The sequence below is a fragment of the Homarus americanus genome, unplaced genomic scaffold (genome assembly GCF_018991925.1).
Source record: "Homarus americanus isolate GMGI-L3 unplaced genomic scaffold, GMGI_Hamer_2.0 scaffold39687, whole genome shotgun sequence".
Classification (NCBI taxonomy): Eukaryota; Metazoa; Arthropoda; class Malacostraca; order Decapoda; family Nephropidae; genus Homarus; species Homarus americanus.
This window is the reverse complement of record NW_024713939.1, coordinates 1-13,361: the sequence shown is the minus strand read 5'-3', so window position 1 is coordinate 13,361 and position 13,361 is coordinate 1. Positions and strand designations below refer to the sequence as shown.

Here is a 13,361-nt window from a genome sequence, read left to right as displayed (position 1 = left end):
CAACAATCCATCATTATTGGTATCTTCTGACGAGGATATCCTTTTCCCACGGCACTGACCATATCGTAATAAGTTCTTTCTGTTTAATATACCGTGAAGAAGATTAGGTTTGGTTATTACCCAGATATTGTCAATAGGATTATTTTTTGGTAAAGGTGTAGAAGAGGGTGACCACCAAAAGGAATTGTCCTAATCGGTTGAAAAACTTTCTACACACTAATATAATATTAAACACAAAAATGGAAATGACAATGAATGGAACCTAATAGAACCTGACCTAACATACCCAACCTATGGGTTTGTTAGGTCAGGTTCTATTAGGTTCCATTCATTGTCATTTCCATTTAAACTTACGTGTTGAAAGTCTCAAGAGAAACAGGTTAGGTGTTGACTCTATGATGGTGATAGCTACAGTGCCAGTGCCCTGCCCGGCGTCACATGCCCAGCCCTGGCTGGCCGCCTTTGCTGCGTCAGGCGTCTATACACAAACAAGCTCCCCTTACTACCACCCAACACCCAACCACCTCTGGGTCTCTCCATCTCCACCATCTCAATAATCTATATACTGTATACTCATTACTGTTTGCGGTATCAGTGATAGTTAATATTTCAGATGTAAGCAAACATATTAATCATACCAATGTGTTTCAGATGCAGTGGCTCATTATGCAAGATGGTGGACAACACCATCCTGATGATTATAATGGGGAGAAGAACTCTGTGGGGCTGGATATTGGACAAGAGTGCAGGTCAGGAATGATGGTTTACGCTTATACAGTATTAGTGAAAACTGCAAACCCTATGGTAATATGTGAAATAGACAAACGAGGCCCTACTCCACCACAGTTAATAAATTCAACACTGTTACTATATCAAAACTCTGAAAGTTACTTATGCTTGCAATCTGATAATTATAAGGGAGTAGTCTATGTGCTGGTTCAATAGCATACCCTGGTAAAAGCAAATAACAAAGGTATTATAATAGATTTAAACCGTGTTACTAACTGTTACTGGACAACCGATGCAGGGCCGGATTCAGGAGTGGGCAAAGTGGGCAGCTGCCCAGGGCCTCCACAATCTGGGGGCCTCCACATATGAAAATATTTTATTTATTTGTTTATTCATTTGGATTATTTTTATTTTAATTCTTTAAAATTCATGTTTATCTATTCCTTCTCAGTATTCTAATTTCCTCACTATAATTGCATATGGCTTCAAAATTCTCCAAAGAAGTGTTCAAATTTCAACATTTTCCTGGGGACTTACAGTGCCCCCCGGAACTCCCAGATGTTTAGGCTCGCTTCATTCGCCACCCCACCCTCTTGGGTAGTCATAATGAGGGGGTCCTCCACAAAGAGGCTGCCCATGGGCCTCCACAGGTCTAAATCCGGCACTGAGTATAACACACTAACACCAAAATCACACCTCAGAAACCCATAATTGGCGAGTAATTAGCATTGAAAAATGTCATTAAAAATTCCAAGCCTCATTACAACCACTAATAACCCTGCAATTGAATCGTAAACCATATATTCGAAAGCAGCATGCTCTGGAGTACCTATAATGCGAATTTCGACGAAATGTAATTTTTGGCCCAAATCGCCAAAATATTAAGCCTTACAAATTTTTCGACCAAGATATACTTTTCTCTCAGAACTGAAATTTAAGAGGTTTAACTAATTAAGTACTTACAGTATAACACCAAAATCACACCTCAGAAACCCATAATTGGCGAGTAATTAGCATTGCAAAATATCATTAAATTTTCCAAGCCTCATTACAACCACTAATTACCCAGCAAGCGAATCGTAAACCATATATTCGAAAGCAACATGCTCTGGAGTACCTATAATGCGAATTTCAACGAAATCTAATTTTTGGCCAAAATCGCCAAAATATTAAGTCTAATGCCTTACAAATTTTTTGACCAAAATATACTTTTCTCTCAGAACTGAAATTTAAGAGGTTTAACTAATTAAGTACTTACAGTATAACCAGGTCCGGATTCAGGAGTGGGCAAAGTGGGCAGCTGCCCAGAGGCCTCCACAATCTGGGGGCCTCCACATATTACAATATTTTATTTATTTGTTTATTCATTTGGATTATTTTTATTTTCATTCTTTAAAATTCATGTTTATCTATTCCATCTCAGTATTCTAATTTCCTCACTATAATTGCATATGGCTTCAAAATTCTCCAAAGAAGTGTTCAAATTTCAATATTTTCCCCGGGGGCTTACAGTGCCCCCCGGAACTCTCAGATGTTTAGGCTCGCTTTATTCGCCACCCCACCCTCTTGGGTAGTTATAATGAGGGGGGGCCTCCACAAAGAGGCTGCCCATGGGCCTCCACACGTCTAAATCCTGCACTGAACCGATTGTGTTGAGTACCACCAAAGTACTATATGTTATATCTCCAAGTTTCATTTATACTGGACCACCATAAAATGTGAAGGCCAAAAATATATCCCAACTAAATTGTACAGTACCTATATATAAGCTCTGGTGACACTATTCAGTCAGGTGTAGGTCGTCTAAAATCCTGCTCGGAAACTATATTAAAATATTTATGATCTTGGCTTCTGACGAAGGAACATACACTATATTATACCTTGAGGGTCTTGACGGTGAGTAGTTCTGCTGTATGATATATGTTTACCTTTGAGGGTCTTAGCTCTGCGCTTTTAAAGATCTGTGGAAATTTAACCAACCAACACTTGACTAAATTGTTGTAAATTAGGTTCAGTAGTTTTGGTTTTGTGGGTATATTTTGTCTGTTTACAAGAACTGCTTGATACCACAGACCTCATCAAGGAAAAGGCCATGATGATGACTTTACCAATTATCAAATACTGTGATTTTTTTTACTTTCACTTTCTTATCAGTATCAACGTCATGTGAATCACCAGACAACAGAGAGCAGCAGTGACCCTTGTACTGCTGTAACAATCACCACTCAGCGTCATGAAGAGACCCAACAAGAACCTTCTGCACGCTGCAGTAGGGTCTTCAGTGGTACTGGTCTTGTATTTAAATGTAAGTATAGTATAATACCTTCCTAAAACAAATTGTTCTTGCCAAAAAGAAATGAAAAAGTAATGAATGCAAATTGAGTACAGTACCGTACAGTACCTGTATATACTTGAGGGTATATTCTAACTGCTTTGATAGATGTGTTATGTTATGGTATTCCCCTTCTTGGATATTAGATCATAAAAATGAAGTGTTTAGCTTATGTTATCTTTAATTATGTATATTTAATACTGTATAAGAATCCTAGAGTTTAATTTTAAGTAATTTAAGTTATAATTTCACCACTTATCAGCGTGCAGTAATATCTCCGTTAACCGGAATCCCTCAAACCTGGAACTCTGCGATAGCCGGAATTTAAATTTTCGTGGGAACGATTTTTTGAGGGGCACATTTTCTGGAAAATTGCAAGAAAATTTTCCCGGTACTCGGAAAATTCCGGGAAAGGGGAAGTTTTTCCGGGTTTGAAAGATGATGTAATGCACAATTTCTTGAACTCCCAAGAATATCTTTACGTTACTCAGAAAATTCCTGGGATGAGGAATTTTTTTTCCATCCTTGAGAGTCATCTCGTTCCCAGAAGTGTTCTGCACCAATTGTTCCGGCTAATGAAGACATCACTTTACTAGTCATTCAGGCAGTTGGTCCGTTCTTTGTTAGTACTGTACTCTGTTATGACATTGTCCAGTGTTAGTACTGGAGAAAACCTGTCATTTTGGTAGTGTCATACTGGATAACACGCTTCTCACATATGTGGGTGGGAGGGTGGACTGGGTGAGAGAGTTAGGTGGGTGGGAGGTATTGTTGGGTGGGAGGATAGGTGTATGGGTGGGAGGGAAGGTGTCTGCATGGAAGTGAGTGTGTGTGGATGGGAGGTCCTCCCATCCACACACCCTAAGGGTCTTTTTAAATCTTTCATATTGTGTGGCTGTTTGAGGTGAACGGCTGGTTGGCTCAGGTGGAATGTTGGCTGTCTCTGGTGAATGGCTGGTTGTGGCGAACGTCTGGCAGGACAAGCACCACACCAAACAGGTAGAGTACTTGTGACAATATGTAATGTGTATATATAAGGAATTCATGAACATTGTCTAAAACTTTTTGTATTCCAGATTTGTGTGGCCGACTGTGGACCCACAACAAGGTGCTTCCTGGAGGTGGTAAAGGTAAAACTTATTTTTGTAATAATAACAGCACCATAATTAAAAGTAAATACACAGTAGTAACTCCGCCTTGTTCAACTGAACATGCCGGTCCCCAGCCCGGATAAAGGAGGAGGGCTACTGCAGTGTTGCATGATCACCACTTCATAAACTCTTCGTTTTCAGACCAATTTATAATACAAGGTACAGTAACTTGTAATTTACCAAGACCAGCAATGTAGTATTTTAGCTTTTTATAGATGGATAGTATCGAAAAATTAGATATTTACATATACACTCACTTCCAATTAATGGTATCTTCATGTTTTGAGACCATATAGTTCACAGTATATTAAGTTTTGTAGACAGGAAATATTTAAAAGTAAAAGGAAATGTATATAGTTTTTTATTTTTATTATACACTACATATGTCAGTTTGCAATAATAGTCCAGAAGTTTGATACAGTAAGATTACAAAAGAACTTGTCTAATTGCCTTATTGTTCCTTGGGTTATACCCGTGCTGTCTAGGTACTTAATAGTTTACTAGACATTATCTGGTAGTCCTATGTTATCAATTAAAACCATTATCTGGTACTAGTGCAAGAGGAAATCAGAACTTGCAATGGTTGGGAACGTCACGCTAGATAACAATTTTCTCACAGAACGAGAAGCACATTACCACTATGCTAACATTAATTCTTCTCTGCAGATACATTGTGATGGAGGCATCATCACGATTTCACATTATCTATCAAGCATTTCCTAACGCAACGTTTATAATGGACTCCTTAAGGTTAGTTATTACACTAGACCTTAATGATTTTGTCTATCTTATGTCAGGTTTTGGTCATACACAAGATTAAGTTTGATCTAATAATGGAAGTCTTGTACTTTGTGAATAATTTTGACGGTACTATACAGTTCAGTATAGGGGCATTTCTAATTTTATCCAAGTGACCAAGTCTGTTTAATATTCAATACTTCCACCACTTGTCAATTTACTAGCCTTTTGGGTAGGTAGGGGTGTGATATTTGCTAGGTTTACACCTTCTCACATCTGTCCCAGGCTGAAGTTTGGGCCCCAGAACAGTTTTGCAAGATCTACCAACACCCACTGTACTTTAGGTCAAATATCAAATGACTTTATTTCAAAATGTTACTTTAAATAAGACCATTGGATTTCAGTCTTTAGGTTTTTATACAACTAAGTTAATTTACATTGTGTGTTGTACATAAATTTATAATTTTTATTATAATTTTACAAGGATTACTTTTACTAAATTTTAGGCAAAACTGACTTCCATTCAACACTTGGTGTGCAGTGTCTAGATTGTCAACATTCCGTCAACACTTGGTGTGCAGTGTCCAGATTGTCAACATTCCGTAAGTAAAATCCCTACTGTACTTTACTCTCATGTGCTATGTATTCATTTCTTTCAAAATAATAGATGTACTGTATACCAAATCAAAAACGTATTTTTACCGACATGGCCGATGAATTTCTAAATGAACACCGACACCTGTTGTTTATGAGGTTGCCAAAATCCTTCGTCCGAGGTGTCATTGTCTAACACCATCATAAAGATGCATTTTTGATGATGTACACCTTGTAATAACTACACTGAAAGGAGATATTACAATGCCATCTGTAGGTACAGTCCTGTGGTCATCTTTTTAGTTTTGATTTTGCATACCCAATATGTCACTACATGGGTATTAGTTTGTAACAGTTCTACATAGGCTGGCACTTGGATGTCAATTAGTGATGAGTATACTGTACATAGGCTATCATGTTGGCATCACAGGATCCATATACTTTACACCTCACCTTCAGGTTTCAAGTTCAGTTTACAAGATCATTATTATTCGACTTTTCCAAAACTGGAGTATAAACGAGGTAAAATTTATTCAATGTTTATTTGATTATGAACATAATGTATATTGAGAGCCAACATTATATTCTCTTTCTCGATACAAGTGCCAACCATTACACAATATATCTACCTTTTTTTAATCTGTGTGGCTTGACTCGAGGCTTACTTATACGTTCTTAAATATTACTTTACTGTACTTTTAAATATTTTCTCAATTCTTAAGTGCATAAATAAAATTGTTCTTAATAAGGTGGTAGTCATGAAGGTGTGGGATGGTTGACAGACAGAACAGTCACTGAGGTCATATTGCCGGTACATCGATCTTGTACACCAACCTCCTGTAATAAGATTTTGACTTAGTTCATTCTCAGTTAACATTAAAGTATCATTACCAATACACAACATTTATCTCCAAATTTCTTGCATTCTATACTTGCATCCTTGCATATATCCATACACTCAAGCGCCCTCCTATAACACCGTACACGTGAGCACCAGCCTTCCTGCTCTCTTATGGCTGCAGCAGTCTTCTCACAGGCATCATCCACAACATTCCTTCACAGTAGTACATGCCATTTTACTGGAGATAAATTTATAACATTCACTATTAACCATTGTATGGGCACACCGCCCGTGCACAAGCGCCCTCCATTGCCCAGCGTCTGGCGCCCTCCACTGCCCAACGTCACAGGCGTCCTCCACTGTCCAATGTTCCTTCTTCCTAATCCTTCTCGTAAAGCAAGTCACTCCTTTTCATTCTTCCATAGTGGTTTTTAGGATAACCATACGAAGACATAGGTAACTTAACTAGGGAGGCAAAATTAACATGTGTTACATCTTGCTCAAGGTGGAGTGTCACTTCCTCTATGCTGGCCTTCAAGTGCCATCATCTGTCACCTGCAACATATTTCGAGTTGTTACTTATGTAGAATGAAGGTTAAGCATACAATATCCTTATACCACTAGACCACATGTACTTAAACCGACTCCAACTGTACACAAGTTATCAAATTTTAGTTTACCAAAGTCTCAATTTTATCTAACTGGAAAATTATCTTTCTGTATTCATGATCAGTAAATGTAAGTGGCTCATAAAATAGTTTGAATTAATGTTCTTTAAATACATTAGATAAATGTTTTTGTATAATAGATAGCTTAATACGGATTTGGTTCAGTTTAAGTTAGTTATGTTTAATCTAAGTTAGGATGGTTAGGTTAGTAAAGTCAGTTGAAACCCGCCCACAACAACTTGCTCTATTTACTACTATACTACTAATTTTCTCTAATAACCAATAGGCATGTAGTCCTGTATATTTATACTGTCACTACAACTAATATTAATTTACTCTAATACTGTATCAGTCTAGTGTCAGCCCACACAGTGCTCCCCCACTACCCAGTGTAGGAGCACAGTGTTGAGTGGTTTATGGGATGACCATAATAGCTAAGATATACAAGTAACTTAACTGATGAGGCTGAAGTAACATGCTGGGTGTTAAATCTTGCTCAAGGTTCTGTCACTTCTCCATTGGCCTTCACGTACATCAGCTGTCACCTGCAACATGATTAAAGTTGTAATTTACGTAGAATGAATATTAAACTTGCAACTTCCATTCACCACAAGTACTTAAACTGTCCCCAACTGTTTACATAAATCATTACCTCCACATTAGTTTACTCAAATTACTTTAATAGCAATACAGTACTGCTACACTATACTGTACTACACGCTCTCTACACTGCTTCATGCACTATACACAAGGTTTACTACAGCTCACTTACTAGACCTTCCCTCCCTCATGCCCCCCAAGTGTCCCCCTCGACAGCTTGGTTACACTTGGCTTGAATGACAAACTTCACCACAACCACTTGCCCACCTTGTGTACAATTCCTTCATTTGGGAACACACAACTCTCTCCCATAAACCACCACAGTTCCCCCCTCCCCAACCAGTATACAACACCCCGACACCCTCCTCATAAACGTTAAATGACCCCACAGAAGCCACACCCACCCACACCTCACAAAACATTGAACGACACCACAAGAAGACACACCCACCCACAACCCCACAGAACATTAAATGACACCATAGCAGGCTACACCCACCAGACCTTCACACAAAACGTAAAAATTTACCTCAAGGAATACTGTTGTGTAGTGTGAGAAGCTTCACTCTCACACTCGTGGTCTGTTGTCTCCACATACTGCACCACACCAATAACAGTGTGTTTTGTACTGTAATTGGCTCTGTAGTCATTCCTTGATCTGAAAAGAAAAAGATTCACCAGCACATTGTAATACAGTACTCCTCTTTATCGACGGGGTTACGTTTGTAGACGTAGGGCATATAAAGAAAACCGTCGATACCGTGATGGCGTAATTTTTCTAACTATTATTAGCATATGTTGAATAAATGTACCTTACATTAATGCGCTTCCTTTACACATAACCTTAAATAATATATAAATAATAATATAATAAGTGGACAAAAATTAGCAAACTTATTTATTTCATTTATTGAAGTGAACATCGGTCCTTACAGTAAACAATACAGTGTACAGTATATACAAGGTGATGATTGAGGCTTATTAAAAGCCTGACCAGTCAGATGACTGTTGCCCACGCTGCTTGGCTGATGTCTGTGTTCAGGCATGGCAGCGGGTAGACGCTAGTCACGCTCATTAGTGCGCTTAGCGTAGCGAAAGTACAAACAAGGCCTGCAGAGTTCAAATAAGCCAAAATAAAATCCGTCTAAATAATCCGTCAATAATCGAAACCGCCGATAAAAAAATCCACGATAAAGAGGGAGTACTGTACTTATTGACTGCGGTTAAATTTATCTTCAGGTGAAATAAGCTGGGGGATGAATCTTCAGGTGAGCCAAACATTTTAACATTTCCCAGAGGTTAATTACATGGTTGCTGCCTTATTTACCAATACATTTCAATTGTTTCTTTACATACATCTTAATATTTATTTTAGGAACCCGGTATTTTTTTTTTACAAGTAGACAACCAACGAACCTCTAGATTAGATAACGTTACGTTGTTAGGTTAGTTTTGGTGCTTTTTGGTTGAGCAATGTGTTTTTCCGATGGTAAATGCCATGGTTGTCCACTTTTAAAAATTTACCAGGAACCTTAATGTTACTGAATTTAATATACAGTCGGCCCTTAACATACGCGGGGGTTTGGTAACAGAGATACCCGTGAATGTTAAAAATCCGTGTACTTTTGCCCCCCCCCCTAAAAAAAAAAAAAAAAACCCTGGCCCCCCATGTCCTTATTTACCGTATATACCTGTGTGTAGTTCGAGTTTTTAAGACCAAATTATTTTGCAAAAAATTGGGGGTCGACCTCTAAAAGGGTAATAGTTTCGTTAGGTTGAAAAATATTTACCAGTAACTACCAGTAAACAATGGAAACGATGCACCAACGCACCACCAGCTGTGAGTGTCGGTACAGTCGCCAGGGCAGATCTCTTGCGTCATCATAGCTAGCCCAAAGTAGCCAAATGCATGGTATGGTACTGTACATAAATTTTTGTTCATTACATTTGAAACATCAATCTTTGTTAATTAAATTTGATACAAAAGAAAACTACGATACCGTATTTTCATTAAAATATTACATCACAAGAATATTTTACCTTAACTGTGACTGAATGAATATATTCTCAGAAATAAATATGGAAATGTAATATTTTGGCTGAAATGACGTACATATTACTGTACAGTGGAAAGTGGGATAAAATTATGAAAACGATGACTTTCGCTTTCTTTCGTTGTTCAATAGATTTTACCGTAATCGCTTTTCGAATGGTTTTCAGTTAAAAAACTGTTGTACTGTACTGTATTACAATAATATTCTATCCTATCATTAGCCTTATAATCCCACAACTGAAAACCATTCGAAAAGCGATTACGGCAACATCTTTTGAATGAAAGAAAGAAAAAGAGTCATTGCTTGCGTCACAATTTTATCCCACTTTCCACTGTAATACGTACATCATTTCAGCAAAAATATTACATTTCTATGTTCTCAGAAATAAATGGTAGTTTTGTTGAAACGTAATGTACAATATTTAATATTAAAATTCAAAAATAGCTATAAAAACAATAAATACACCCGTAATGTACTGGCTGGCATCTCCACTCGTCCCTGCTCCTGCGTCCAAGGTCACCTCACCACTACTCCCAACTCGCTCCCTCCCCTCCCTCCGCACCGTCACTACTGCGGACAACAAACACAAATGCTTTGTGAATAACTGCACCTCCACTTCCTATGTACAGTACTTGTACTGAACTGTACTGTGCTGTGCATTTTTACAAACAATAAACATGGCAAGAAAAGCTATTAAAAAAAAGAGATAAGAATTTCACTTTACTGTACCGTACCTCTCCTCGGCGACAGGGCGGGGATCATCGGGCTCATGGTCACTCAATTCCATAACAGGTGGTGAAGTGGGGGCGACTGTGGATTCAGCTGCTTCCTCACTGTCGCCAGTGATTGATGGTGTTAAATCTCTCCTTCGGTGATCAAAGAACATGGTGATGGGGAGTTGTCGTCTCTTTCTTTCATTTCTTCCATGATGTTTTTGTATGGAGCGAAAACGTCATCCATCCCTCGCATGAATTTCAGGGCACGCACCATGGAGGGGTCCATACTATAGGCCAGGTTTTTCAGTGCCTCAATATTCCTGGTCATCTCCCCCAACTTCTCCAACGTTATTTCTTGGTGCTCTTCCTCATCCTCTTTCCCTTTCGCTTCCTCTTCCTTGCCTGAGTCTACTAACTCCTGTAGATCCTCCTCGGTCAGCTCAGTGTCGTGCTCTTCAATTAGCTCCCTAATCTCGTCCTCTTGCCATGTCCTGGAAGCCTTCAGCAGCCACTTTCCTTGACAGTGCCAGGGTCTTTCTGAATATTTTCATTAAAATCCATCAAAATCATTTTCCTTGTCATCGTCTTAAGCACCAAACAGCTCCTCCCAGTCTTCTCCTTGAACAGGGCTAGAGGGTACGTGTTTTTCGAATCGTTTTCAATTAAAAAAATGTTACAGCACATGTATATTTTACCTAAACTGTGCCTGAATGAATATATTCTCAAAATAAATAGTAGTTTTGCTGAAACATGATGTATTTCAATGTAAAATAGGATAAAATACATGACGAAAACAAAAGACTTTACCTAACCTTCGAATGTTCAAGAGATGTTACTCGTTTTTTAATAGTTTTCGGTTAAAATACTGTTATATTACAATGATATTATATTCATACTGTGCTTGATATACTACATTCACGGAAATGTAATATTTTTGCTGAAATGACGTACGTATTACAGTGGAAAGTGACGAAAACAATGACTTTCGCTTTCTTTCGTTCAAAAGATGTTACCGTAATCGCTTTTCAGTTAAAAAAACTGTTGCATCACAAGTGAATTAGGATAGAATATTATTGTAATACAACAGTTTTTTAACTGAAAACCATTCGAAAAGCGATTATGGTAACATTTTTTGAACGAAAGAAAGCGAGTCATTGCTTTCGTCACTTTCCACTGTAATAGGTACGTCATTTCAGCAAAATATTACATTTCCATATTCTCAGAAATAAATAGTAGTTTTGCTGAAACGTAATGCATTTCAATGTAAATTAGGATAAACTACATGAAAACAAAAGACTTTACCTAGCCTTCCGATGTTCAAGATATGTTACTCGTTTTTTTAGTAGTTTTTGGTTAAAATACTCTTATATTAGTGATATTCTATTCATACTGTTCTTGATATAATACATTCACGGAAATGTAATATTTTTGCAACTACAATTCTGATGTCAACACAAGCGTGGTTACAGCGAGACTTGACTGAGTGAGGGAGAGCTATGTGTGTGTGTGTGTGTGTGTGAGGTTGCGGGAGCGGGAGCGGGCGGTGTCCCGTGTTCGGTGCCGTGCGTGAGTTGAATGGCGCGCGATTTGAATGTACTTCAATTACTTCAATATTCCTCGTATTTGCGAATCCGTGAATGCTAAACCCGCGTGTGTGAAGGGCCGACTGTATACTGTATTCTGAACACCTCGACCTTCTGAAACATCTCGCCCTCCGCCGGCTCTCTCGCCCCGCCCGGCTCGGCTCCCTACCCCAGCCCAGCCCAGCCCAGCTCAGCTCGCCTCCCTACCCCCAGCTCGCCTTACCCCGCCCGGCTCCCTACCCCCAGCTACTCGCCCGCCCGGCTCCTACACCCCTAGCTACTTTCGACCCGCCCGGCTCCCTACCCCCAGCTTCGCCTCAGCCGCCCGGCTCCCTACCCCAGCTCGCCTCGCCCGCCCGCTCCCTACCCCCAGCTACGCCCCGCCAGCTCGCCCCACCTGCCCCCACCCTGGCCCCCCACCCACAGCCCGCCCTTCCCGCCCGGCCCCCACCCCAGCCCGGCCCTCACCACCGGCTTCCCCACCCCAGCTCCCCGCCCGCCCGGCTCCCTCCCCCCAGCCTCACCGCCTCCGCCCGGCTCCCCCACCCCAGCCTGCTCCGCCCGCCTGCTCCTCACCCCCAGCTCGCCCCCGCCCTCACCCCAGCCCCCCGCCCGCCCCCTACCCCCACTCGCCGCCGCCCGGCTCCCTACCCCGCCCGCCCGCCCCCCCCCCTACCCCCAGCCCGCCCGCCCGCCCGGCTCCCTTCCCCAGCTCGCTCGCCTGCCCTCACCCCCAGCCTGCCTGCCCCGCCTGCCCTACCCCCAGCCTCGCCTCGCCCCACCCCGGCTCCCTACCCCAGCGCCCGCCTCACGCCCCCTACCTCCCCCAGCTCGCTCGGCCGCCCGGCTCCCCTACCCCAGCCTGCCTCGCCTCCGCCCGGCCTCTCTACTCCCCCAGCTCGGCCTCGCCCTCCGCCTCACACTCCCCAGCTCGCCAGCCCCGCCTGCCTCCTCACCCCATCTCGGCCTGCCCTGCTCAAACCAGATAAATTCTGTTTCAACTCCCAGAAATCGTAGTTAAAGAGTAAGCAAAGAACTAGCCAGTAAAAAATATTATCGTAATCTCCAAAAAATCTTTATATTTTTGTTAAACCTGGTCATACAGGTTTTAATGCTGAGTACAGTGGTGGTGATGAATGTTTGGGAAATGCGAATTATTGAGTTATGACCACCCAGTCTACCAAAGGGTTATGCTTCACAAGAGGAAAATGAAAAAAATAAATACAGTAATCTAACCCAATCTGGTCATTGTACTCACTCACTGGTTAAATATTGCGATGCCATTCACTGCTAATTGCTATAGTTAGTCTGTTTGTCATGGCTCATTTATATTTGCCTAAAACATCAAGAAATTA

The 13,361-nt window shown here is 40.7% G+C and overlaps 1 long non-coding RNA gene across 1 annotated transcript; it reads left to right on the top strand.

Annotated features, from left to right (window-relative positions):
• The first annotated feature begins 350 nt into the window (after positions 1 to 350).
• LOC121875130 lies at positions 351 to 5,575 on the top strand. The gene is made up of 5 exons (XR_006090551.1): positions 351 to 749; positions 2,884 to 3,034; positions 4,138 to 4,191; positions 4,879 to 4,962; positions 5,457 to 5,575. It is a non-coding gene; the product is annotated as an uncharacterized LOC121875130 (long non-coding RNA).
• The last annotated feature ends 7,786 nt before the right edge of the window (positions 5,576 to 13,361 follow it).